General features: G+C 39.5%; 1 long non-coding RNA gene across 1 annotated transcript; it reads left to right on the top strand.

The window, feature by feature from the left end:
* LOC112846563 (uncharacterized) lies at nt 1-26,850 on the top strand. The gene is made up of 3 exons (XR_003219574.1): nt 1-143; nt 25,950-26,011; nt 26,561-26,850. It is a non-coding gene; the product is annotated as an uncharacterized LOC112846563 (long non-coding RNA).
* The last annotated feature ends 753 nt before the right edge of the window (nt 26,851-27,603 follow it).

Raw genomic sequence — 27,603 nt, 5'->3', positions numbered from 1 at the left:
AGGGCCTTATTATTCTGGTTCTTCAGTATGACACTTCTGGGTTGCGTCCCAGTAGAGAACCTCGCTGAAACTGGGTCGAATGTTAAATCGGCTGTTGAATCAAGAACAGAGCAGGAGAGCCTCAAAAGGAGGCTTTAAAAAAGGTATGGTGGTATCAGCACTTTCTAATTCGATGATAGTTTCATCATTTGGACTGATGTGACATTCAAAAACAGATTTGTTAATGTGTAAATGAAGTACTACTTGTTAGTCAGGTATTAAATAATCACTTGTAAATTTTGGAGCATGATGCAATTAGTATGCACTTTGAGCTCAGTGTTGTGAAGATTTTTGAACATTATACCACCACTGTGTGCTCATGTGCTCTTTTGAAATACTGTAATTTCAGAGAGGTTATCATCTTTAATGGCAAAGACCTTTCTACCCTTTTTGGCTGAGTGATTTGCATGTTCCCAGGATTTTCATGCTTTTTCAGATCAGTACAGAATGAACTCGATAATATTCAAATATATGTGCGCATAATTTTAAAACGCTCAGTGCAAGTCACCTCCAGATGTAACACCTCTGAGGTTTCATCTTGACAGTGTCAATTGGTCCCTGATGCAGTGTCTCTCTTGCCTCCTGGCACACATTATTCTCAAACTCTCATATAGAGAAGTTTCCCACCTAATCTTTTCAGTCAAAGTCTACCACAAACCTACGACTCTACCAACGAAAGTGACGCGTCAAGAAAGCCTTCTGGAGTCCTTCCACTGTTTTCTGCCTCATCGAGCTTCTTCTCTTTTTTTATTTGATAGTGGAGTGACAAGTTACACATCCAACACAGCAGGGAAGGCAGTCATTAGAAAGCAAGTCTGACAGGCTCCGGGATGTTCCAATAATGTTACAACAATGCGTGATGATTGTTACCTTAGGTTGCACATCGTGGATCGTTGAGGTGTTAGGTCAGGGGGTGGGCAGAGTTGTCTGCAGCCGTTACGTGTTCATTTGTGAATAAAGTATCTGAGGATAAGGGGAGACTTGCTGATGCAATACCTGCAAACAGCTTGCAAAATAGAACAGAGATCCTAGGCTCTTGCCATGTCTTGGTATGATAGTTTTTTCTGGGCACAAAGAAAATGTAGCGCCTGAAGGTAGAAAATCTGGAAGTTTTGACTAAAGTTTAATCTCTCCTTGCCATGGGAAAATGTAAAGGACCAAATCTTTGGGAGGGTAAAGCATTAAAATATTTTTTCTAAAGGTACAACCATGTACAACTGGCAAAATATGACAAAACCAGCACACTTCAAAAGGGCCTGATAGTTAGACATAACAGCTTAGTTACTTCTGATGCTTTAATTGGACTCTCAATTTTCTGCTGATAAAAGGCCCTTGGTTATCCAGATAAGAGGAGTGTAAGAAGCCATCTATGTCCACTGTGAGCGACCATCTTTGAACAGAGGTTGTGGTTTACGACACCAACTGTCTGCCATCCATAGTCCAGTTTTGAGATCCCTTAATGGCCACTCACATCCTGGGCCATTTGACTTCAATAAATCACACGATAGACTTGGGCCAGGTTTCACTATGGGTTCACCCAAAACCTTGGCTGATTGTGACCCACATCCGTTTTCACACCTTGGCTCATGTGATTAGGTAGAGGATCAATTGGGGGTCCATAACCCTCTTGGGGACACTCCCAGGAAGTCCAAGAAGTCCAGACGCTTTTCTTTCCAAGTTCCTTAAACTACGATGACCTGGATGACTGAGAACCTTCACAAACACACTCGGGGATACCAAATAAAGTTATTTTGCTTGGTCGGTTCATGGTTTGGTCTACTAGTAAAGAAGTACATCGGAATTGGTAAAAACTGTGATGCTACCAGCAAAGAATACACAGGAAATAAGAGCCATCGATAATATAGGTAGTTTATTTTAAAGAGTGTATTTGTCAGTATATTATAGACTAATGCTCTGGCTTTTACAATGGATTGAAAAGCAGAATATAGTGACTGATTGCTGCCTTTTTCCTTGCCTATATCATGTGCTTCAGACTCTCCCTGAACTCTTCATCATCTCCCTTGACTTGTAATGAGACGAGACGTTAATTATTTTGAAGAATGATGCGTATCATTTTCTCAGCAACGTTTTATTGAACACGTTTACCCTGAAAATATCACAATTATGGCAATAGGATCATCAAGGTAGCACAATGTAGCAGCTGTTAATAACCATATTTTTTTGTTAGCGCAACCAAGTATTGGAATATTTCTGTCAATGCCATTTTTAAAAGCCAGAGAGTTCAGAGAGCTATTACTCTGATGACAAGGATATAACAGTGGCAATGGATTTCATTCAATATTTAAATTTTCTTCCATTTCTTTCAGGTTAGATTTTCTATATTCATCTTTCTTTCAATATCTATTAATATACTCAGACCTTGATTCCAAATATTCAGAGTTTTAAGTGCTCTAGCTTCCCATACTTCCATCCTTCAAATGCACTATGAGCTGTAAAACCAAAACAATGACATCATTATATTTGGAGAATATTTGCACTTTTTAACCTGTCCTGGATTTTATTGTGGGATGTTATTTTAAGTGTCCATCCATATGTGGCAGCTTTGCCACATATGGATGATTTTTACACATGGACAGTATAAAATATGAAGTCCTGGTTTAAAGCCTCCAGATGAGTGCTTCCACCATCGCCATCTTGGTGTTTTGGAAACAGATGTGAAGACAGAGGGGTGGGTTAGAGCTTAAAGGCACGTCCATTGACCAATGACTCATAGCCCAGTAGTCCTCTTTTTTAAAACACAGTATGATTGAAATTTACAAAATGGACAGAAGTTTTTTACTCATTGTCACCTGAAATGAGCGACTGAGCCATTTTCCCATAGACTTCTACGTCTGCGACTACATACATACATACTTTACTTTCTCTCTTACTTTGCCAGGTGGTAGGGCGGCTTGTTAACCAATCTGATGGTTATACTTTGGCAAAATAGTGAACCCTGAGTTTCCTGCAGCGTATCCACTGGAGTGTGTACATGTGTGAATGTTAGAAAGCACTTAGGCAAAGATGAAAGCACCGTATGAAGTGTGCGATTAGGTGAATGAAAATTGTAGTAGAAATCACTTTGAGTGCTCAGCTAAGTAGAAATACACTATATAAATACCAGTCCACCTATTAGAAGGACTTAAAAGATAAAACAGTGCAATCTTTAGCTGAGGCATTGAGTTTTAGCATAAAGCTAATAGTGGTTACTTAATTATCCATATGGTTACTCTGATACTTATATATAGTATATAGTATAATTACATTGCTTTATCAAGTGGAGAGCTATTTATTCACAGCACTGTAATTGCGGGTATGTTAAATGTGAATATATAGTGAAGTGTGTGATTTTTTTCCCCTGTACATTGTTAAGGTTGTGGAAGGAAATAAAATCTAAGACCAGAAAATGTATTTTTGGTATTTGCCACGTGAATCCGAACTGTCTTTCTCCTGTTTATGTAGGAATGAACTGTCATCGACTTACAATGTCGGACCTGTAACACACGTATTAACCTGGCACCCGATATCGTGAGGGCAAACTGTGTTTCCTTCGTGTATATTAGGCTAAACATCCAGATAAGTGTGAGCAGGTTTGATTGCGCATTGCCACTGACGATTAATTACATTTTTAAGAGATACAGAGCCCCAACCAGACATTCCAGAAGCAGAGTCAGAGACAAACAGGAGACTCGGGGTAATTCCCAGAACTGACACGAGAAACGTATTATTCCGGCCTTATCTGCGCAGGGAAAACTGAATTCGGAGCGCTCGCTCGGAAGATAGAGGGTGCACAAATTGCCGCACAGGTTCAAGACAAAAGCGTACTGTAGAGACTATATCTGATGAGGTTCTAATGTTGTAAGAAAAGGTTAATCATGCTGCTCAGATTCTCAGGGGATATTCATTACACGGGATAATGGAAATACCAACAGTCAGTTTTCAAAGGGTGATATTGCCTGAATATTGCGCTTAAGCGACTTTCTTTGTGTTGAGGAGAACTGCTCATTACGAACACTTACTGTAAGTCAGTGTCATCAGTTCAATGTCACAACTGAAGGGACGACTGAACGTTGTCCTACAAACCTCGCAAAGTTTTCGCCTGCATGCATTATGCATTGTGCATTCAGAGTTTAAGAAACAAATGTATTCTTGACGCCGTCCTCCATTTTGTATGAGCCCAGAATAACACCAGTGTTTTTCAAAAGAATAGTAATTAGGCTGTACACCTCACAACTCAGTGTGCTGATATAATTTAATAATAGTCCTATTCAGCTGAGAAATCCATCTGCTTTTTTGTGTCGAGAGTTGCATACATTTTGCACATTCGCACTTCAAAGTAAAGAGAAAAAGGGAAAAAAAAAGCTGACTTCCCGAATCACACGAGCAAATTTCGAATTCTCATACACAGCCGAGTGATCGGAAAATAAGAGCATGCACTTTTCATTTTGCTACTTTTATCAAATTCACTTTGGAAACTGAAGGAGTTTTTGACACTTGCTTCCCATAAACAACAGTTGGGGGTAGAAAATAGCAGTTTCCCTGCGTATCACAGCGACTGAATCTCACATAAAGAAAACATGTCTTCAGTCGTCAAACTGCTTTGTGAGCCCTGCAAAGGGGCTGCAGACAAATACACTTCACAGTAGAAAAAGAAGAGGGGGAGAAAAAAAAAAGGTACAGTGGGCTTTCACGCACCCCTTTTTCTCTGCCTTTCTCCTGCTCATAAACTGTGAGCCCTGACAACATGGACCATTTTGTTCAGTACAGCTCAGATGCACCTTTCATATTTTTTTCCCCTCCTTCTGTTCCAATTGAGGGGCTTTGATTTTGTCCAGAATGAGAAAGTGCAGAAGGCATGCAACAGTGTGCCATTTGCAAATCATCAACAGACAAACAGACGGATGGCATGCATCATTACTGTGAGTTAATGGAGCAGTAGTTAAGATTCTGCATATATGCAGACTCCCAGACTCCGTGTCCAAATTGTTTCAAGTTTTGAGTAGCCCAATTTAAACAAGTCGTGAATGTAAAGTCCGCATATGAGAATACAGCGAATTTCCCCCCCAAAAAAGCAAGTCGAGGACTCTTACGGCTGAGAGGAATAGGAGGACACGGGCTCTTATCACCAACAAGAAGTCCAAAACATCAAGAGCTGGATTATCTTGGAAAAGGCCACCAGCTGTTCCTGCTTGTCTTTAACAATGCATCAGCCTGATGGCAATTTCCTCTCCATCACGAAGCTCAGTTTCCAAAATGTGCTGCCAGACTATCTGATATTTATCGTGGAATTGGCAAGTACTGTTAGCTTCTGTTCTGAAACATACCAGCAGCCAAGACCCTGCATTACTCATGCACCCGCAGTATGGTAGACTTTGGCCTATTCATTTCGTTTCGGGATATGAGTAATGGCTCTGCCATTCTTTGTGTGGCCACAGGGGTATTTACCTTGCATTTCTTCACCATACAGAAACTCTCGACTTCAAACAATATAAGTCTGCGCTTACTTTTCCCCCTCTATATTATAATGGCAATATTAGCAGCACGTACAAATGACCCTTAGCAAAGCAATCAAAGTAGAGTGTCGTTTCATTTCCGGCTGTTATAAATTACAAATTCTGGTGGTGTCGGGGTAAAACTGTGGAATGAGTCCCCCGTCAAAGCCCACTGCCTTATGTGGGCCGTGGATGTATCTAATGAAAGCTCATCCTTATTTGACCTTAGATTAGCCGGTTTCTGCCGTCTGTCACACTTTACCTCTCGCATGCATTCATCAAGAAAAGAAGGCTGCACTTTCTCATTCTCTCTTTCTTGCCATTTAATCAATGCAGACTTATACTCACAGTCTTGCAGCGAGCCAGACGATAAATGATTAGCAATCAGTTTGTTTAGGCTGCTGCCAGGGGAAATCTGCCTCTCAGGGTTAATGTCCTATATGACGTGAGGTAAACTGAAGAGGAGGCATCTTCCAGCTTATGTGCTGATCAGCACTTTGGGTTATCCCACATCAGGTGATTGATATTAAGTAAGGTGCTGCTGAGGTGTTAGGTTCACTGTAAATGTAGCCAAATTATCTTGAGAAGAAAGTCTATCCTTTCTCTGTTGAATATCAATGAACAGGCTCTGCCTAATCAATCAGAGCCGAAAGCCAAATCACTCAGGTTTTAGATGTCAGTTTTCTGGCCATCTTTGGCATGCCTGATGCCTGACTTCTTGGGAAAGGGAAAGCAGACAGTAGCTTTGCTGGTGCTATGTAGTATATCCAAGTTGTTAATGAGTTTTCGCTATTCAGAAACAACACATAAAAGTAACAAACGAGGTGCACTGAAAATCAGGCTTTCACTTGATAGGCGTAATTCTCTTTTACCACCTGCAGAAATTGGTGGTGAAGCGGTCTTCACACTGAGTGGAAGGAAACCAGTTGCCTTCTCGAGCAATCAAACGGATCCCTTAAAGCAGGAGCTGCTCTCTGGTGTCAAAGCAGTTCGCTAAATTTAAATGAGACGTCTGCCACGTCTCTTTGAATGACCCACTTTGGTTTGTTTATTAGAATAAACAAGGATATTTGCAGTCAAAAGAGTCACTTTAAAGGTCCCGGAAAACTTTTATAGTTTAATTAACGCATGTGAAATTATTTAAATCAAATTAACTCTGATTCCAATCAAAACAACCAAAAATACCCCAGTGTTCGGGGGTCTTCGTTTCTGCGACAAAAACACCTTCCCAGCCGCACAGTTATTAATGCTTTGGATTTCTGTTTTGCAGCTCCTTTACCAGACGCTGACTCGGCTCTAGCTTTAAGTAAAAACAGAAAAAAAGCACAAGACAAGAAAGGAAAGAGTCAATAATTATAATGGAAAACCCTTGAGAGATCACGGAGACCATTAATAATGGCTATAATTCCCCCGTTGGCCACTCTTTCCCTTGATGTTTGACATATTAGTTTCAGGAGCACATATAAAATGAACGTTTTCACAAACGGGAAGAAGCAATACCGTCTTATTACACCAAAGTACCTACAAAGTTGCTTAAGGATGAAAAGTTTGGTAATGTTGGTGACGCTATACATCAGCTTCAAAGCATCGTGGTGTCTTTCTTTTTTCTTTTTGTTGGAAAAAAAAAAAGAATATTTTCTTCATCTACCTCCCTGCTACCTTTAGACCTGGTCGCAACCCAAGATAGATGAATGCAATTAAAGACGGCAGGTTGTCAGCTTTCAGCAGAGTGCTATTCACTGCTATACAGTAAACACCCTACGCTGTACGAACAGTAACAAGGTTTTGTAAGAAATAACAACTTGGATTGGGGGGAGAAAACAGGCGAAAGCACATGAAAGGAGAACTTTTGCGAAGGTTATCTTCAGATCTGTCCCATATTATAGAAAAGAAAAGCATACCTTTCTCGACACTTTATACATAACACTGGCAATAAAAAGCAGGGACGTCAGCAAGAAAAGGACCGACTCCGTAGAGTCCAGGTGGGAGCAAATGAGAGGAGGGGGCAGATACTAAGAAAAGAGATGGTGGTGGAAACTGTTAATGAATGGCTATTGGAAACTCTGGGCGGACACTGCGTTGAAATGCTTACTCGTCTGTGATTAATGACTACTAGGCTGCCGTAATAGGTACCACTGGGACCTCAGACACTGGCACCTTTTTATAGAATAGCCCCAGAAGAAAAAAAAGATGAAGTCCCCATTACAGTGCTTCTTTAAGTAAAAGAAAGAAAGAAAGAAAGGAAGGAAAAAAAGCTCCACTGTAGCCCTAGAAGCTATAGTAATATCACAATGTAGCTTTTCTCCACCCAGCAAAATGCTTTGTCAAATCAACTGAAAAAAATTAATCACATGAAACACCTGATTCTTTTTTTTCAGTGCTCAGCATCCCTGAGCAACTGCAAATGTGGACAGTTGCATTTTTCTGGTGTGCACGGGTGAAGAACATCATTAAAAATTGATTCTGGGGTTATAAATGGAGCGGTGATTACGAGGACGCACGCCGCAGACGATTTGATCCCGAGGTGAAGAAAATCTAAACTTCAAATCTGTCTGAAGAGCATCCAAATTAAAGATTCGACGTAAGATAAAAGGAAACTTTGACGTCCTTGCAGTCGTGTTAATAGCGCTAAAAGGGTCTTTGTGTAATCTGTCTAGCGCGTGCTTAAGATTCACACACTGAATCGGAAACTGACACTTGTATGTGTATGACCACAGTGCATGCAATGGTCAATAAATTATTCACAACTCTTTTGTTCTACACATTACCTAATCCTCGGAGTAAGGAACAGAGTGCATCTTGGGTTCCTATTACAATCCATTTGACTTTAAAACAACTTTGACTGCGTGTGCGTGTGTGTGTTCAGGCCACAGAGTAACGCTATATCTCTGCTGCTTCGTCCAAATAAGCATTCGTCTTTGCACACTCCAAAAGCACTTTTACAAAATATATAAATTTCCAAAATTAATCTTAGTGTTTTCAACATTCAGTCAGGCGCAGCAATCCAGAAATGAATTAATCGCCCCGACACGATTGCCTTGTTTGCATTTTTCAAGGTTGTATTGAACTGATTACATGTCTGCAAGGTTGGTTAGGGAAAAAATATTAGTTAACAAATGAACACAAGATGTTTTGTTGATTTTGTTTTGTTCAAGTGCTTGAAATGGGGCTGCTCTGAGATGAATGTTTAAGTTTGCAATACAGTTGGTATTGAGTTTCAATTTGTGCCATCTCCATGGCACTGCAAGATACTCGTTTATAAATGTTCTGTATATTTCTGTGTGATGATTAATGTCTATAAATTGCATTATCAGTAAAATGAGTTTTAGCAGTTTAGGCAGTGTGACAAGTTGGGACACAGCAGCACAGCAGTCGAATAAAAGTTTGTGGAAAAAACACAAATTGCACTAAAATAGAAAAAAGGGGAGATTTTGAGTGAAATGTGACTGAAATATATTAAATCAAAAGTTTATTTATTCTAATCATTATTTATTAAGGAAAATGTGCTCTCTATACAGCACACTGGATGTTAAGCCTTTTTAACCTCTCTCAGATGTAATGAGAGTCTCTCTCTATCCCACCTTTCTCCACGGCGTAAACTGAATGTATCACAATCAAGTAAATTTCATGTGACAGGAATCCACTAAATGTTTTACACTGTACTTATGTAACAAAATTACAAGGAAAAATTTACATGTAATCTAATTAATTACAGCTTGCATATGGGCATAAATATTTTTTGAGTAACTCTCACTCTTAGTGTACATGTAAAAGGTTGACATGAGTTTCTTGGACCTATAAGTGACTATTTTCAGAGGAAAGGGTGGAGTTAGATGCTAATATATTTGGTAAAAAAGTTTGGTATCCAGCACACAGACACACATAATATATCTACTAGAGATGGACCGATCCGATATTACGTATCGGTATCGGATCGATACTGACCTAAATTACTGGATCGGATATCGGTGAGAAATTAAAAATGTAATCCGATCCATTAAATATCAAAAAAACACCTCACAAAACTTGCTACACGGTGTAACTCGGCTCATAACCGTAGCACGTTGGAGCAGTGTGCTCACGTGATAGAGCGGCTGTGTGTATTTGTAGCCTCGCTACCAAACCAGAAGTAAAGCAAGTGTGTAAGTTCATCTCTGAATGTTTGTAAAGCATTCCCGCGTTAAGCTTAACAACCGATATATAGAGCGACTGCCTCTCTCTCTCCCTCTCCTGCTGCTACTTCAATCCTGAAACTGCTTAACGATCAGCTGATCGGCTTTTCTGTCGCGAGTCCGTCTCTCTTCTTTGTTTTTGGCCCACTTTGCACCAGAAAGAGGAAACCAGCGGCTGAACAACAGCAGCACGTTTAAACTTGATAAGCTGTGGTCAGAATTTATTTAATCTTACTTTCTACACCAGGATTTTTTTCTATGTAGCTGACGGCTGGTAACTGTGCAGGGGCGGATCTAGCAAAGTTTAGCCAGGGGGCCGATAGGGCATGAACAGGGAAAAGGGGGCACAAAGACATACTTTTCTTTCTTATTCTCATTTAAAATGTCTAGTTTTTAATAAATAATTATCTGAATCTTACACCCAAAGTTTTAATCTGATGTAAAATGTATAGAAGTCCATTTCTGTATATAGTAACTGTTAAGTCTAATATACCCTAGTAAGCTATAGTACTTTTTCCTTTGGGAAGGTACCATCTGTGAATTCTGCAATTCTGTAGAAGAAAGATGTTGAATCTATTTAATTATTCTTGAAAAATAATTTATTTCTGTGCATTTTTTTTCACCCTGCATCAAATTAAAGTTGATTACATCGATTAAGCATCATGAGGTGGAGGGTGGGGGGTGGTTCCCTATTTTTTTTTTGCTGGGAGTTTGCAACCCTATTAGTTAGGTTGCTTAATATTTCTGCTAAGTACTCTTTAAAATACCAGAATAGGGAGGATGGAGTAGGTTTAAGTTTATTAGATTGATCAGTGTTGCTGAACTATGAAATATTTTGGGCGCAGTGTATTTTTTACATACAGGTATAACAGAATAGCTTTAGTGTTGTTGTTTATTTAAACTTGAGTATGAACTTATACAAAATGCAGCAAGATATAAAAAAAAAACAGTTTTATTGATTAAAAAACACACTATATCGGATTCATATCGGTATCGGCAGATATCCAAATTTATGATATCGGTATCGGACATAAAAAAGTGGTATCGTGCCATCTCTAATATCTACTAATTCCCTGCTTGGATAGTTTGTCTGCATTAGGGTTGGGCGATTTTCTCCGTAGTCCAGTCATCCTATCCACCACACGGGACATTGTTAGTTCATCATATGTGGTGGCTCCTTGGTTACTATAGCACTGCTAACTCATCCGGTTTTGTTTTGGTGTGTATAAAATGTCTCACCTGTCTCTCCTGTGCTCTTCACCATCCTCTGTCCACACACAGTCGAGTTTTTCCACAGACAAAAACACTTGGTTAAAAAAAAGAAAAAGAAAGGGAGACGGGATAATGAGTGTGTGCAGAATTGTATTCTGATTTAAAAATCAAACCAATTGTCAGAAATGTCCTACTTCTGTTTTTTTGACACATGTGCTTCAACATCATCTTTCAGCCCCAGAGAATCCCGCTTGGTCTCGGTACAAATGTGCATATATAGATGAAAACAGTGTGGTGGACATGCTAATTTCTCTCTAGGATGAGTTTGACTGTTTGACTTTGCAGTAATGGTCTTTTTTTTTTTATTACAGTAACAAACGGCATTAATGTTCATTTTTTATCTTTGATTTTTAACAAATTTGTTGACTGCATTTGTTTCATAAAACAAGCCATAACTTAAAAAAAAGTCATACATTGCTCACCTGTCCCCTTTTCAAGCAGCAATCTTGTTGAGTCCATCAAAGAAAATCAAAAACCAACAAACAAATAAAAATAAAAGTGGAACATAGCCACTGTGATGTTGACTAGTGATTTTGGATTAAATTTTGAAGCTTAAAGAAGGAGCTGTGTTCGATGGTACGCTAAGGTATTTTTATTATGTCGTTTAAGCTAGCTTAAATGAGGCTGGAAGCTAGCTTAGGTTAGCCTAGCTTCCTTCCTTAATGGTGTGCAAAGAAGAAATGAAAACCCTAACAGCAATACGCCATAATACTACGATTAGTCGATACTCTATTGGACTTTGATTTTGATGATTTCCTGAATGTGTTTGAATTTGGTACAAGTTTACATAAGTGTGATAATGTAATCAGGAGGCACAATTTCTAACGATTAGGCTGACAGTGTACTCACTGAAGTTTATATTCAGATAAACCTGTGTGGTTAAATGATCTAATATTTTCTTGTTCAGGAGGGATGAAATGAAGCGCATCTGAAATATAGCTAATAACTCAGCACTGGACAGAAAAATTAATAACCTCTATATGTATTCTGGGGTTTATTTTTCTCAGCAAACTCACTCACACAGCGGATTTTTTAAATCTGTAAAACAGTTTCATGTGATCCGTTTTCCTTTGGGACTTTGGGTTTTGCAGACTAAAGCATTTACTCAAAGCCAATACAAACAATGGGAAAACCTACAAAAGTAGGTTTGCACTGAATAAGAATAACGTATGGGAGAGAGAACTCTATCATCTATGACAAGATTTTTAAAAAAGTGCCCCTATCATGCTTTTTCTTATTTTTCCTCAGTTATATAATGTTAATAGGAATGTTTATTTTAAGCATAGCCAAATATTCAAACAATGCGGAAATACTTACATGGGTAAATATACAAGTTGTGCCTGCAAACATATTTTTCTATTTCTTTCTATTTTTGTTGGAATTGTGTAACAACACAACACACTGGAAAATAAAGGTATTAATGAGTCCTAAGGTAATGATTGCATCATATATATTTAATAATAATGTCAGAAAGTAATCATGCCAAGAGGAGCTTGGAGAGTTTGATGGCAGAACATGCAACAGTATATTTGCAACGTTACATTGCAGATATAACAGGTCCAGGTCCTTCTCGGATTTTTGCATAGGAAAGTGAATGAAAATAGAATTTAGAAAATAGAACCTAGCCCAAGAAACCAAGTATTGTGTAATTTAAAGTTAATGCCACAGTTTTCTTCGCACTGACTGCACAGTTTGTGAAATCTGCACAGAGACGCCACACTGGGATTGGTTTTAGTTAAATTGAATGAAAAATTGGACCAAACTGAAATGTAGAAATCAGTCTGTGAAATGTTTCTTCTTCCAAGCCAAACATTTTCTGTCAGATGTAACAGCACGGCATTATCTATACACAATCAGAATCGCCCGGCTACATCCTCTCTTCCCCAGTTTACTCTTATATGACATAATCCCTCTTTGTTCTCCTTTAACACCGAAAGCCAACCTGCTCACAATCTCTTTTGAAAGTCTCTTTTCATGCGGTTGGTACAGAAGAGAATAAAAAGATTTGGCTCTGAGATTAATTGAAGAGGGACCTTTACAAGAAATGAGAGAGGGACAGTGTGATTGTCCCAAACCTTAGCCAGATAATAGTGTCTTGGCTACAGGGATCCCTCTGGAGGTGTCTCTAAGCCTCAAACAATGAAAGAAAAATAACCTTGCAGTAGCCCATGCTGACACTGGGCCCACCCAACACAGATTGGTACCATTGTGCCACAAAAGCAATCTTAATTAGATTTGACGTCACTATCCTGCCGATTGTATTGATTTAGGTCTGAGGTTTATCTCTGGAGATCGCAATTTGTAAAGCACACTTGCAGTTTAAGGTTTTCCAACCATGTCCAATCAACACTTTTTAAAAAAAAAAGAAAATTCTGCTTCTCTGATAAATAGGTGAGCTACATGTAGCCATCTGTCTGTCCATGGATAAAACTAAACTGACAAATAAAAACAGATCAGCTGTGTTTACAACATTAAAACCTAATCGGAATATTGTTCTTTTTCCTTATAGGATTTGTTTCAAACCTGAACAGCGTGGGTGATAAATTGAAGGTGTACTTATTCTCTTCAACCTTTATCACACGGTTTCTACCTATTTTTGATTAATTTCAATAAATTGTCAAATAGTGTCCATAGTGGGCGACGTCTAGGTGACTCCACACCTGTGTTTATCCATTCAAAACTAGCCCAACGCACAAGTTAACTAAATGCTGGCTAAGCACCTCAGTTACCAGATAGATGTGAAAGTACTCTCAAAAGAGGTTTCGTGATTACAAATGAACACCTAAAAAAAAAGTAAATAAATCAGGTAAATGTGTTTTGTCTCCGCTCCAAGTTTGATGTCAGTAAGTTTCAAAAACTTTATCTCCATCCTAGCTCGCAGTTTCTCTGGGCACATTTTGTACAGACGGCTAGTGCACATACAAAGAGTTCTCCACAAAAGATTCTGAAGAGCCAGTACAGGCCCTGGATACAGAATTGTTGGGCCTCTTCATTCTGTTTCCCATTAAATTAAAATGATATAATGATTTTTAAGGTAGGGGAGATACATAAATGCAAAGATCATTTTAGTTCATTGCTAGGTGGTTTCTAGGCAACACGACTGTATTGTAATACATCTTATACAATTCAGCTCTTGTGGATACATCTGAGATGTTACTGTCATGAAATTAAAATCACAGGAATCTGTCAAAGTGTTGCAAGTGCATGAAGGGAAACAAAGACAATGTCATTTAGCCCATTGCTAGGTGGTTGCCTTACAACTTGTTGGCAACATAATATGCATAAGTGAAGTTTTAATAAAAATATATGTTGCTGCCATTAAATAAAAAAAAACAAAAACAATCCTTTTACAGTATAAGGTGTTGCAGATGCATAAATAATAAAATCAGGTCATTTTAGCCCTTTGTTAATTGGTTGCTAGGCAACAATATGTTGACATCATATTTTGTGATATAGATGAGAACCTGTAGTGGTCTAAGATTTACCTGTCTGTTATGTTTGGTTTCTCAAGTCCTGATTGTTTAGGACGAGTTGGAATCCAAAAACAACCATGAGGACAAACAGAGATTTGATGTATTTGTGAAAGAAATCACATGTGTGTGACTGTTAAACACCTTTTGTGTCAGTCTAGACAGCCCTCTTGTCTCTCCAGCAAAATGAAAAAAATGCAATATGACTATGAAAACACAATTTTACATGAAATGAAGCCATAAAACAGATAAAGTCAAACAAGGACAAAATTAAACTGTGAGGAATTTTTAGTGGTTAAGGTTATGCCACGTTTGTTGAAAAGTCTTCTCCTTTTGAAATGTAATTTAATTTTTTTTTTTTGATAATTTTAAATAATTTGAAAATCATTACATTCTGTTTCTATTAACATTTTGCACAGCAACTCAAAGAGTCTATAGAAATCTACCTACTTAATATTGTTTGTTTAAACCTCATTGATTATCAGTCCGCTTGTCCTCAAACCAGCAGATGAAGCAAACTGTTTTAAGTGTTGTATTGGGAACGCTGGGGTGTATGGTGTGACTGTGTGTCAGTCGCAAATAGTTTACATGGCTCCTGGGTCAGGTGGGAGAGCCTCCTGGTAATATTTGCTTACAAGCCTCGGGGAGGTCGGCACCGGCTCTGATTCCATCTTCACCAGCCCTCCCGGCTTCACTGAAACCATCTCTCACCGCTCTAAGGTCCTGTCATACATTCTTTATGATGGGCTGATAACCAGGCACGGGATTGGTCAGGAATTCAGCTCGGAGGGGAAGGGGGAGACAAATGCAATACTGTCAATATATCATGGGAGACAGGGACAGATTTGATGATCGAGGCCTGACTGAGACAGGTTTAAGCAGCAGCATCAGCAACCTGTTTGTGTCTGCCGTGATCTTGACAGATAAGCAATCTGCCTGCAACATCACCTCAACCCTGACAGGATGCGATTCAGCTTCAACTAGACATGAAAAGATAGTTCTCCTTTAGAGTGGACTGGTACAAGCAGAATTAATTTAAAAACCGTTAAAGGGAACTTGGCTGAAACCACATATACCAAAATTCTGTGCACTTGTGATTGAATCTGCCAGCAAAGACATGTATCTATCTATATTTGGCTCAAAACAGGATTCGCATTTTGTTTATGTCCTGTTCTAAGTAATTCATACAATACAGCACTGTAAATGTTTGCAGACTGAGCGCCACATTATCAGTCATCAAAGCAGACGGGAAGCACATGCATAGGTCCCTGTGCCCAACAAGAGCTCCTCTTAGTAAAGTAAAAAAGGCAGCTGCAGCCTGGCTAATGGCAGCTGTATGCTAATGTCGTTTTCTGAGTCAGCAAATGCAGGCAGGTTCATGGCCGCCTGCCACGGCTCTTCTGTATGTCATCCCCTCCAATAATTTGAGGAGGAATCATCATGGAGGAAGAAGTGGATTTTGCTTGGTTGGAAAGAATTTTTGCACACGCTTGCAAGAGGGTGTACTGCAAAATAACTAGAGGGGTTACCCAACAGTAACATTTGAAGAGCTTTGACAAGACATTTGAGTGTTTGATTTTTAAATTCTGAACATAGATATCCCACTTTAATTGAAATACAAGGCTCTTGGCATTATTAAAAGGAATTGCTATGACAAGCGCGGCGCTCCCATCCTATGAGTGATCGAAATGGTTCGTTATTACAGCAAAATCCTAGTGAATACAGGATTTTAGCAATAAGTATAAGCTTAATCTAAATTCCCATAAGCAGTAACTTAACCCCTGTTAGGCCCTCGCCTCTGTCAGTGCGCCTCAGGGTGGCTGTGGCTACAGTGTAGCTTGCCATCACCAGTGTGTGAATGTGTGTGTGAATGGGTGGATGACTGGATATGTAAAGCGCTTTGGGGTCCTTAGGGACTAGCAAAGTGCTATATAAATACAGGCCATTTACCATTTTTACCATTTAAAAAATGCACCCTTTAAAGGCCCTAAGGCCACAAAACGGTCCCAGGGCCTATTAAAAATCGCTTCCGTTACAGCAGCTTCCTTTGAAAGGGATCTGCAAAGAAAGTTGAATAGTACCTACCAAAATTCCTCGCCCAAATACAAGTTAGCTAGCTGCTAGCTAGTTTAGAGTGTGCTAAAAGCTGCAGTTCCTGAAGTGGCCACTTAAGGTGGAGTCCAAGAGCAAGAAGCTGATCCCCATACTGATAACCTAGCACAACACGCTCCAACTCTCTAAAGACAATCTGTTAAATCCCCAAATAATGGTGGCCAAAGTGCAAATGTCGAGACTTCAAAATGCCAGCCAGAAACCAGTGGGTGACGTCACGGTGTCTGTGGCCTCCTGTTGGGGTGCAGCTGAATAGACAAACACTTTACTGCTAAGAGGTTTTGAGAAATTAATCAGCTTCATTATTTTAGGTGACCTGCCTTAATGAACTCACAGGGAGAGCTACCACACTCTAATCAGTAGTATAATATGATCCTTACAGTACGGGACTGTAATGCGTACATAGTGTAATTCGCTTTGAATAAATGACATTACAATAGAAGTATTGTAACTTTTCAAAGTAAGTTTCACACCAAGTTTCTGTAATTTAATTCACAATTTCACACGTACCTACTTACATCTCTAAAGGACAGATAGGAGCAGATTGCAGTCTTGTTTCTGTGTTTAGTAATCAGTAACAATGAAAATGAATGAACTCCTAATTGTTATGGCACATCCTTAAATGTGTAAATCTTGCTTTGGGGTTGCACACATGGACTCCATGGGTAACCATATAAAGCTGCAGGTTTTTAATAACAGAGGGAAGACTCCTGCAGTCAGCTGGTGGTCTTGATTCTGCTTTTTATTTGTTTAACTTTCAAACCCCTCATATACTTTATTAATATACTCTGCATGTCACTCATTTTCTGTGTTATAGACATCCAAATAATCACCCCGGGAGTGCTGTTGAACCAAGACATACTGTTCCCTTTGCATTAACTCTCTGACAAATTCACAAACTGATGCCCTTCTTTCTCTAACGCTGACAGCTGTTGTTATAATAAATGAAACATTATTCATGTCCAGGACCTAATTACACAAATTATGTGATGAAATAGACCATTATCGAGCAGAGCAAGAGATGGAGCGGCACTCATTTGAGAATGAAATACTGTACCTGCACATACTGTACTTCATGTTCAGGGGTCTCATTTTCTATTACCCTTTCTCTCTCTTTTGTCTGTCTGTGAAACTTCGTGCCTACACATACACACAGCTGCTTTCCATCTCACTTGTGTCCCTCATAATGCAGCTTCTACGAATAAATGAAAAGCAGGTGAACGAAATTCCGAATGCTCTCATTAATCACCAGCCCATGTACATACATCTACATGTGCACACATGCAGACTGTGATATGTAAATGTGCACAGATGCTCTTGCATAACATTTGCAAGTCATTCCTTAAAATGAATTACTATCTGAAAATGGAGCTCTCCTCTAGCAGGTGCACTCAGTCCTGTCAGTGCGTGCCGTGGGTAGTTGTGGTTGCATGTTAAAGGTGGGGAAAAGTTGCTCTTAATGGCCTCTAGAAGTCACCCAAATAGTGCACTAGGAAATGACAGATCTTTTTCTGGCCGGATTCTATTAAAAACACAAGTGCCTGCTGGCTCCCTGGCATTTCTCCTCAGGCTCCGAGCCGTCAGGGATTCCGACCCTTGAGCTCTATTCCTGCGCCTGACAGGGAGATGACACCGTGTCAATCAAGAGATGGTGCAGAGATTCTCTGGAAAGTCTTTGCACAGTGGTGCAGTCCACAAGATGGCACAGCAATCCCTAACCATCCCAGGTCCTGTGAATATATCCCCCACCCCCCCTTTTTTTTCCAGTCCTGTTTGATCTATTCAGAGAATTTGTTTTCATGTAAAATGATTGTGGCTGATATGAATTAACATGCATTTTCAATAATTGGAAGGACCTGTCAGCATGAAGCATCACCCTTCATTTCCTTGCACATTGGACGGTTTAATGATATCAGCCACTTCCTTGATTTTGCATAAGAGCAACCTAATGCCGTGTTACAAGCGTCGTAAAGACAATGTGGGCTCTCGCTATTGTCGTACTTTGTTGTTAAAGTATCTTAAAAACCAAACACACTGCAGAGATGAAGCGTCTTTAAACAAAAGATTTACTCTGCCTTGTTTTGATGTGTGAATAAACCGATTAGTTCAGCAGAGATAATGTCATTGTTATCGATCTCCTTCGTGTTTATGCTAATTACAAATCCATAAATCTTTACAAACGGATTTAGCCAGTGATGGAATTAATCGTAAGCTATTCCGCTGGCTTTTCCCTTCATTCCTCCTCGGGTTAGTTGATGTCTTATGGATTTAATGCTGTTAATGATGGATTTGGTTGGCAGAGTTTGCAAAAGAGAAATGCAGAAGAGAACTTTTTTCGTGGAACTATGTTGAATGTATCCATTTTTCATTATCACTGACACCCTGCAGTTGTTTTTGCATGTAAGAGGGATGCATTATTCAATCATGAAGCAGCTAAATATAAACAGATTAAATTTTGAATGTTTGTCAAAGCAGTTCTCAGAGGGAACTGTCAGCGTAACCCAGTTTTAAATGCCTCTCTTGTGCAATCATTTCATCTCATTACACAATAGGACTGTGATAAAGAGGAGCACTGACTCTTCACTATATTCTTTTTTTTTATTTTGATGTATTCTCTGCCTGACAATGGAGTTTTTCCTATTGTGTGGCCCCTTTCATACATAATTAGCATATTAACAGGTAAAGCGATATCTACTGGGTGAGGTAATGCAGCACTTTTACTTGTTTCATTGACGGAAAACCACCTCATATTCTACATTTGTTTCTTTGACTTATAAGCTTTCAGTGCTTGATATAAAAAAAAACCCAAAAACGTAGCTGCAGTGCATTAATAACCATGGATCTGAATGGACTCTTTTCAAAAAATATCTGGTTGATGATATTTGACTTTCATGAACTCAAATGTCAACATCTTTTGGGTGAAATTCAGGTGGCCTTGTTCTCGTACTCATTTAGTGTCAAGATGCATCAGTCAAGCATATTTTCAGACCAGACCAGAATTTCGCCAATAGCCCGATCCCGTATAGAAATCACTGCCTTGTCATAACAGTTTTGGAAAGGGACTGAAAAGTCTTCTTCGTTAATTAAAATATAATGAGTGGTGCATACTCGTACTTAGCTGAAAAGCCACTTTCCATCCAAATTCCCTAACAGAGTATTTCACATGCAGAAGAAGAAATCGAAAGGTAAGACTGGGACTAGTGATAGCTTTTCCTACACAGAAGGGAGGCCTGAATGTTTGCCATAGTCAGGTCAAACTCCCGAAGAGTGCAAACTTGACCAATGGGGAACAAATAGCTGCTGTTCATTTGAGAATGACAAATATAACACCTTTCCCCTGCCTCGGTAATGGATTTTTCCTTGTAGCTCTGACAACTCGCCATTGACCTTGACATTGAGCAACTACCCGTGGGGGGGTGGGGGTGGGGGGTCAGTTTCCCCCCGTTCCTCTCTGTAAACCAAAGCTCTATCAAGGAAATGTTAAAAGTAAGGTTTGTTTTGACTGCTTTGTCATGTGACTTGATTGACGATGAGCACGAACGCAGTTGCGAAACATAAGTATAATGGACTGGAAAAGGTGAGAATGATTCATTGCTAGGATTGAGTGCTGACACTGAAGTCTCAACACACAAAAGCACAAAAAAAAATTCAGTGGGATGGTTCAAGGCGACTAGGTATGGTATAACTGCTTTTATTGTGTTCCTAGTCGTTATCGCATCTATCACGTACATGTAGACACTTTATCATGACGGTTTATGGGTTTTGAAAATAGACGCTGCTGTCCTTGAGTAAATCCTCTACTTTGTCTTTTAATTATTTCAAGTTTATTTCATTTGCTAAAGCAGATCCAAATATATCTTCACAAGTGGTTACACAATGCAGAAAACAGAATAAAACAAGGAAAAACAAAGACAACCTTAACCTGATGTCAGGATCATAGCATGCGTTAACTTTAGAACGACTTCATTAACACTCATTTTGCAGCTTTTGCAGCATCATAATGTAATCCAACCACATAAACAACATTAAAATCAACTCTAGCAAATTAAGAATAAACCAGTTTTCATCGAAATACATGAGGGTTTAGCACAACAGCTTCTCTCCTCATTTACTCCATGCGCCGCTCATGTGCTAAATCCCAAATGGATTGCATTTTTCCTGCACCGCAGTGGGCTGTTGAACGCATCTCAGGGTAACAATAGGGGGGGAGGACAAACAGGCTGATGACCTGACATGTACTAGCTGAGATTGTAAAAGACAAATGAGAACAGGATGGCGGGTGGATGATGGTCCTGCTCAGACAACAAGGTATTTGAAGTGTTAGAGGCACGGACATTAAGGGCAGACATGAGGTGAGCCGCAAAAGCAAAAGAGGAGGGAAAAAAAAATCATCATTATGGCTCGTACCCGCATACACACAATCCATGTTTAAAAAGAAAAAGAAAGATCATTAAAATTCAAAAGATTATTTTTCCTGCTGCTAACCACTTTTGGGTTTTTGGAACACTATTAGAGTCAAACCGAGCAAGATGTGCAAGATCACAGCCCACAGCCACCGATGTTTATGCCGAATAATGTTGTCTTAACAATTATCCATGTACGTCATCGTTTGGCAGGTTTCGCTTTTGGGAAGCATCCCATTATTAGATTAGTTACATTTGCTTAATTTTGCATTTCTGGAGCCATGAACAGGACAGTCAGACAGAATAAGAACACAAATTCTTCCCATCCTCTTGCAGTGAGCAGATTTGGTACATGGACAGTAACAAGGACACATCTGCCTGTTATGACAATGGAAAGTTTTACAAGGCTCCACTAATGTGCCACTCATTAGCAGGGCAGCAGGACAAAAAAATGTCCAGCTTTCCTCATGGCATCAGCACAACTGCCTGCTTCACTCCCAAAACTGTGACAAATACGGGGCATTTCGTAATGCATGCCATTTCCACACCTGTGCAAAAGTCTGTCACAGGCTTAAGTGACAGTTACAGGTGTAGATTTTACTTTCATAGCAGCAAGTAATGAAAATAAAAACTTCAAAAGGTTTAGATACATTAGTCTAATGCAGTGGTGTAATCAAGTTGTAGGTGCATAGATAGGCACTCACACTTTCAGTCTACAGTATTTGTCTTTGTCATCAGGCTTGATAAAAGTCACACACTGCACGGACGCGTCCTATATAGTTTGAAGAGCTATAGAGAAGCTATCGATATTTTCACGGGCAATGTAAAGCTGCTGCAAACCGAGCACAAGTGCAAATTCAGCAGATGCTACATCACATTCAATTAAGAGGACGCTACGGTGGTGGCATGTGCGGTTGAACATGTCGCAGTATTGATTTCGCATCAAGGGGGGAAACATTGTAATGCTTCGCCATATACCTGTCACGCCCTGTGTTGATAAGGAGCAAGATATTTAACATGCCTTGCTTGCCTTTTCCATTAGTGCCTCGTATATTGTCCCTGCTAAATGGTGGAAGAAGACAAGCTTTGGCTCAGAGTGGAATAGCAGTAAACTTTCCATTACGTTGTACCTCATAAATCCTCTTGTTTCACTCTGCAAACATTAGATATGTGACCTGCAATCAATGGCATAACAAAATTACGAATGCTTAAGCCCCTTTCCTCAATTTTGCTTCCCCCCTCCCGATAACCTCACATATATCAGCTGATCGGCTCCCTGTGTTTAAAATGTTGTGGCCTCCAGCCACCTCTTTGGCCACAGGGAAGTACAGTAAACCAGCTATGAGCGGTAATTTGTCTCTATCATCAGCCTTCTGTAACAGACAAACTGGATGCATTGGTGTGGAGCCCGGCAAAGGGAAAAACTCAACAGCCGGTATTATCATGCATTAAGATGGATCGTCAAATGACAGCAGAAGCAAAAAGCTACATCTATCTCTTTATGAATAACCTTGCCTGTTTCAAATTGGTGTGAGCTTTGGGGACAGTTTGTATGTATGTGTTGTCTGTGTACACACAAATCAATCTGTAGCCAAAAGCGTTTCCTTCGCCAAGCTCTTTGTTCTTCATAACGACAGTATGTGTCTTGAAATGTGTCAAAAACTGGATAAATTCAAAGATCCGTCTATCTCCACAGCGGTCATTATTAACCAGCAATCCACTGTCTTTGATTTCAGACTTGCATTGATTAAAATATTATGTATTTTGCATGAGACCCTTTCTAAGACAAAACATTTTTTTTTTAACATTGAAACTGGGTCATCACTAGAATCCGTCACACCATGCCACGAATTGAAAATGACTAGAGATAAGACTCTCAAAAAAAAAAAAAAGTTTTGAAGTTTCTAAATCTACCTTTGACATTTGGGTTGGAAGACATTTCCGTTTAAAGTATGAGTTGTGCATTTTAACTCTAGATTTGTCTTTTCTTAAATCCTATATTCATCTTTAAATCGTTGTAGACTTGAAGAGAGAAGATCAAATGACTGCAGCTCTAAAGAGCGGAACAACACAAAGCAGTCGCATCAGAAGACACAGTAACTGAAATGTCACTCTAGTAATGATGCAATGGACAAAGTGACAGGCTAACCAAGCTTTAATAACATAATGCGACATGAAGCAGCAGTCTGAACTAAAATGATTAAGTCTCACTACCTTCAAACTGGGACGCATAACATAGTACTGAGCTCAGAAGAGTTGGAATTTAAAATGTCCAGTCAGCAAGATTAGCAAACACAGGGGCACGTTTACCACTGTATGAACTTCATTATCATTTATTATTATTTAAAAGTAACTGGTTTCTTATTCCGCAACCAGTTCCAAGCAATTGGGAAGACCAACCAGTTGCCCAGAAGTTCAAGGTGTTACACACTTTCAATTGAAAGCCAATTGCACAGGTTGCCTGACGGGAGGCAAACAATTATGTACCAACTTAATCTGACTGGAATCACTCTCAAAGAGCTTTGCAAAGAACTGCAATAATTGATCTTTAATTTATAAATTAGATCATTTTGAGTTTGATGGCATCAAAAAAGTTTTAAAAAAGACTGGAAAAGTGATAAGTAGCCTACTAAAAGAAAAAACTGGAGAAATAATTTTGCAACTAAATAGGCTAATTGGCAACAGGTTAATAAAATGATTGGGTATAAAAAGAACATCTAAGAGTTGCATTTAGTTTCCCTAAAGTAATGATTACAGAGTTTACTCAGTCCACAAAAAAACAAGCAAAAATTGCATCTACAAATGGTGGAACAGTTTTGCAATAATTCTGAACATAAAATTGTGAAGAAAATCTCATCATCTACAGTACATGATATCATCAAAAGAAGTGACCGTCTTTTAGAAATGATTGTAAACACTTCACTGTCCTATCCGTAAATGCTTATTAAAGCTCTGTCATGCAAAACAGGAGCCATATGTGAACATGAGCCAGACATACAGCTGTCTTCTCTGGACCAAGACTCATTTAAAATAAACTGAAGCAAAGTAGAAAACTGTTCTGTGATCAGAAAAATGGAAATTTGAAATTATGCTGCATCATCCAGACTAAAGAGGGACCATCCAGCCTGTTGTCAGACTGCCAGAAACCTGCATCTTTGATGGTATGTCTGTGGAACTGGAAGCTTGCACTGGACTGTCACCATCAATAGCAAAAGGTATATACAGATTTTAGAGTGGTCCAGGTCAAGGCCTTTCACTAATCATAAGTCAAAAAAATTATAAAGAAGATCCAGGACTGTTGAAATTAAATCGTAGACTTTTTGAGATGTGTTGGAGCCATCAAATTTAAAAATAGTTTTCTTAAAATTGCACGTTTTTGTCAGTTTAAAAATTTGGGGTTTATGGCATTATGAGATTTGCAGATCATTACATTCTGTTTTTTTTTTTTTAAATCTTATTTTTACAGTTTAGCATTTTCAAAAATTGGGTTCATGAATGTCTTTGTGGTTTTTACAGTTAAATCCCTGTCCTGCAGCACCTAGGTCTCTATTTAAGGATGACTTTCTTTCAGATCTATGAGGTTCTGACTGGATTCTGATTTCATACGTAGGCAAATTAACCCCGTTCAGAAGCAACCTGATAGCAGACTCCAGCTTCCTGTCGTTTTATCACCATCTTGATGGGAGCATACTGCAAGTGGTTGCAGACCTGGTCTCATCTTCGAAGCAATCATTTCAAAGGCAACAGGATCACAAGTTCTTTGTACAAGGTCACAATAATTTTGGTTATGCCTGAGTCTCCAAGTGCTGTATTCACTTGTGTGACTGTAGCACAAAGCAGTGTTTCCCAACCTTTTGGAGCCACGGCACACCACCAAACAAAAATGTCTCAAAAAGCACCAGGCATAGCGGAATTGGCTCGGTTTGTTCCCAATATACACTTTTTGCTTTCTTCTGACCACTACTCATGCTAGGCCTTCATCTGGGTCGGAATTTTCTCCAGGACCCAGGTCAGATTGACTGCTTTTCTATTCAAATATTTATCTTTTGCTATTACGCGCTGTGTCATCTCACAGCATGACCATCATGTAATTTCTTCTTCGTCTTCTTCTGTTTTACTAGCAGTTGGCAACCCATTTAATTAGAGCAGGTAGTTGTACTGCCCTCTAGTAGAAGAGAATGTAATTGTTCTGCCCGTTACTCATGTCGATCGCTTAGAGTACTAATTAGGTGGAACCAGATGATCTTCCATGGCACACCTGATCATTTCTCAAAGCACACCTATGTGCTGTGGCACAGTGGTTGGGAAAAACTGGCATAAAGCAAACCAGTGCTGCTAAATAAATCTGCAAAACCACCTTAGGCCAGCTTTAAAACAAAAAAAACCCTTCCCTGTCATGTAAAGCTTCTGGTACTGTACTCCTCACCCCTTGTCTCAGTGGGGATAGTTGGGGAAGAGGTCAGAGAGTGAATTAACACTTCACAGAGCTAAACCTACTCCTGACAGACAAAAATGAGCATCTGTACCTGGATATAGGAGGTCTTTTTAGGTCATTGCGTCTCCACAACGGATACTCAGCATTTAAGGAATCATGATCAGAAACAGCTAAAAAACAGTGCGACGTGTCAACTTTCCAATAAAGATGGCGATCAGCTTCATTTGTCCAATGAAGGCTCATCTCATCTATGTAACACAATGCAAGAGTCAGTGAGCAAGTCTCTGTTTGGTTTCAGTGACTGTGCGTGTGACAGAGACCCACTGAATAAAAGTGGGGGATAGTTTTAGCCTGTTGGAGCTTTTGTGTCTTTGCCCACTATTCATATTATTATTTCCTTTATTTTTATCCTCAATTTCCAACGCCTTTCACCGCGTCTCACCAGTTGCTCACCAGAGAGACGATCATGAATGCGATTAAGGGAGAATGATATGAAGGAATTGATTGTCTGTTGCGCAACACTCAGTGTTTCTGCTCCTCGTTCGCTCTTCTAGTGATGGAGGCCCGGCAGTATTGAGTGAAGCCAATCCCCTGTGTTGCCTGAGTGGATCATGGGGTAAGCTCTTAATTACTCTGAGGGGCAGTTCTGTGGCATTACGAGCTGTGTAAACACACACAAACACCCACACACAAACAAGAATTGAGGACTCGCTGAGCTGAGAGGATGAAAAGCATCCCACACACTCGATGATAAACAAAGTAAAATTTTCAGATAAAACATCTTTGACAGCATGCCTCAACTTTTGAGCGACAGCAGAGGCTGTTCTCTTGTCACGGAGTGTAAAAAAAAAAAAAACGGGTAAAAAATCAGGAGTTTGAGAAAGCTGTGGAAAATATAAAGGTCAAGTTAGGTTAGTGAAAACAAAAGTGACTGGGAAGACAGCACACCAACGGGTGACACTGACTAATTAATGCTTAAACATACCAATAAATAAAACCTGCATTTAAAGTCACCACATGTAGGGAAAAGTAAGATTACTGCTTTCATAGCCAGGAATAATTAAATCTCAGTGAGCAGGGTATATGCATAATTATATATCTTCCTGTCTGAAGTGTGGTCATGCTTATCCTTTGTATGGTAATTCCTTAATTCTTTGTTTTTCAGGTATCTGTGAAGTGGCTGTAAACTCTTTGGAACCGAATGACCATTGCAACACGACTCTCAGCGGGCCACGCGAGGTCACAATAAGTAAGTTCCCCAGGGGCCTGCATGCCGCTGTTCTCCAGCTTCCTTGTTGGGTTCATTTCCTGCTGACACAAGAGGCCACGGTGATGGCCTCTACTTCTAAGTGCCTCAAAATGTGCCACTAACATGCTGCACAGAGCAACAACTGTAAAATCAATAACATGTTTTTTAAACCTCAGGAGTGCTCGAGGTTGCCTTAGATGGTTACTGCACTGAAATGACAATAGAATCCATCATTTATTAGTTGAGCTGCCTTTGTGCTTTGTTTTTGTTTATTTTTCATTGGGTTTGCCTCATACTTTAAGGCTTTATATCTGATATATTAAAATATGTTTTAAAAAAGCAAGATGCACATGATGAACTGGTACAAAACTTTCATATAGTTGGCTATTCCCGCTTCTTTTTTTCCCCCCACACTGAATGTGTTTTTCTAGCATGCAGTTTCATATGGTTTTCTATACCAGAAGAACACATAACCTTTTTCATGTACTGACTCAGCTTGCTGCAACACCCCAAGCCATAAATAACCCCTTGTTTGTCATCATCCTACCAGTAAGCTCATTTTAGTTCCCCACCTACGGGCTGTTTACGCTGTGTATACACTGTGATTTTGGGCTATCCCAGATGAAAGATGATCAGTGTGGAAGAACTGTGGCGATATCTTTGATTGTGTCTCTAAAACCGCCGCACTATGGTAGAAGCTCGAAAGTTGAACGTGACAAAAAAAGTGTAGCAAAGTTGGGCTGACCATGCCAGAGTGTGTTCACTGCTACGACGAGCATCTATTGACCAGCTAACAGGAATACAAGAGAAACACACACAAACAAAAAAACAAACACATGTTATTCGAGCCTAAAGCTGTTTTCCCAATTGGAATCTATGAAATCAAACGTCAAAGTCAATCTGAAACAATCTTGACCACAGTCAAGCCCGAGTGTAGCTGCGTCCACACAGGAGGCAAT

The sequence above is a fragment of the Oreochromis niloticus genome, linkage group LG3 (assembly GCF_001858045.2).
Source record: "Oreochromis niloticus isolate F11D_XX linkage group LG3, O_niloticus_UMD_NMBU, whole genome shotgun sequence".
Classification (NCBI taxonomy): Eukaryota; Metazoa; Chordata; class Actinopteri; order Cichliformes; family Cichlidae; genus Oreochromis; species Oreochromis niloticus.
The sequence above is the reverse complement of the archived record's forward strand: the minus strand, read 5'-3'. Positions and strand labels throughout refer to the sequence as shown.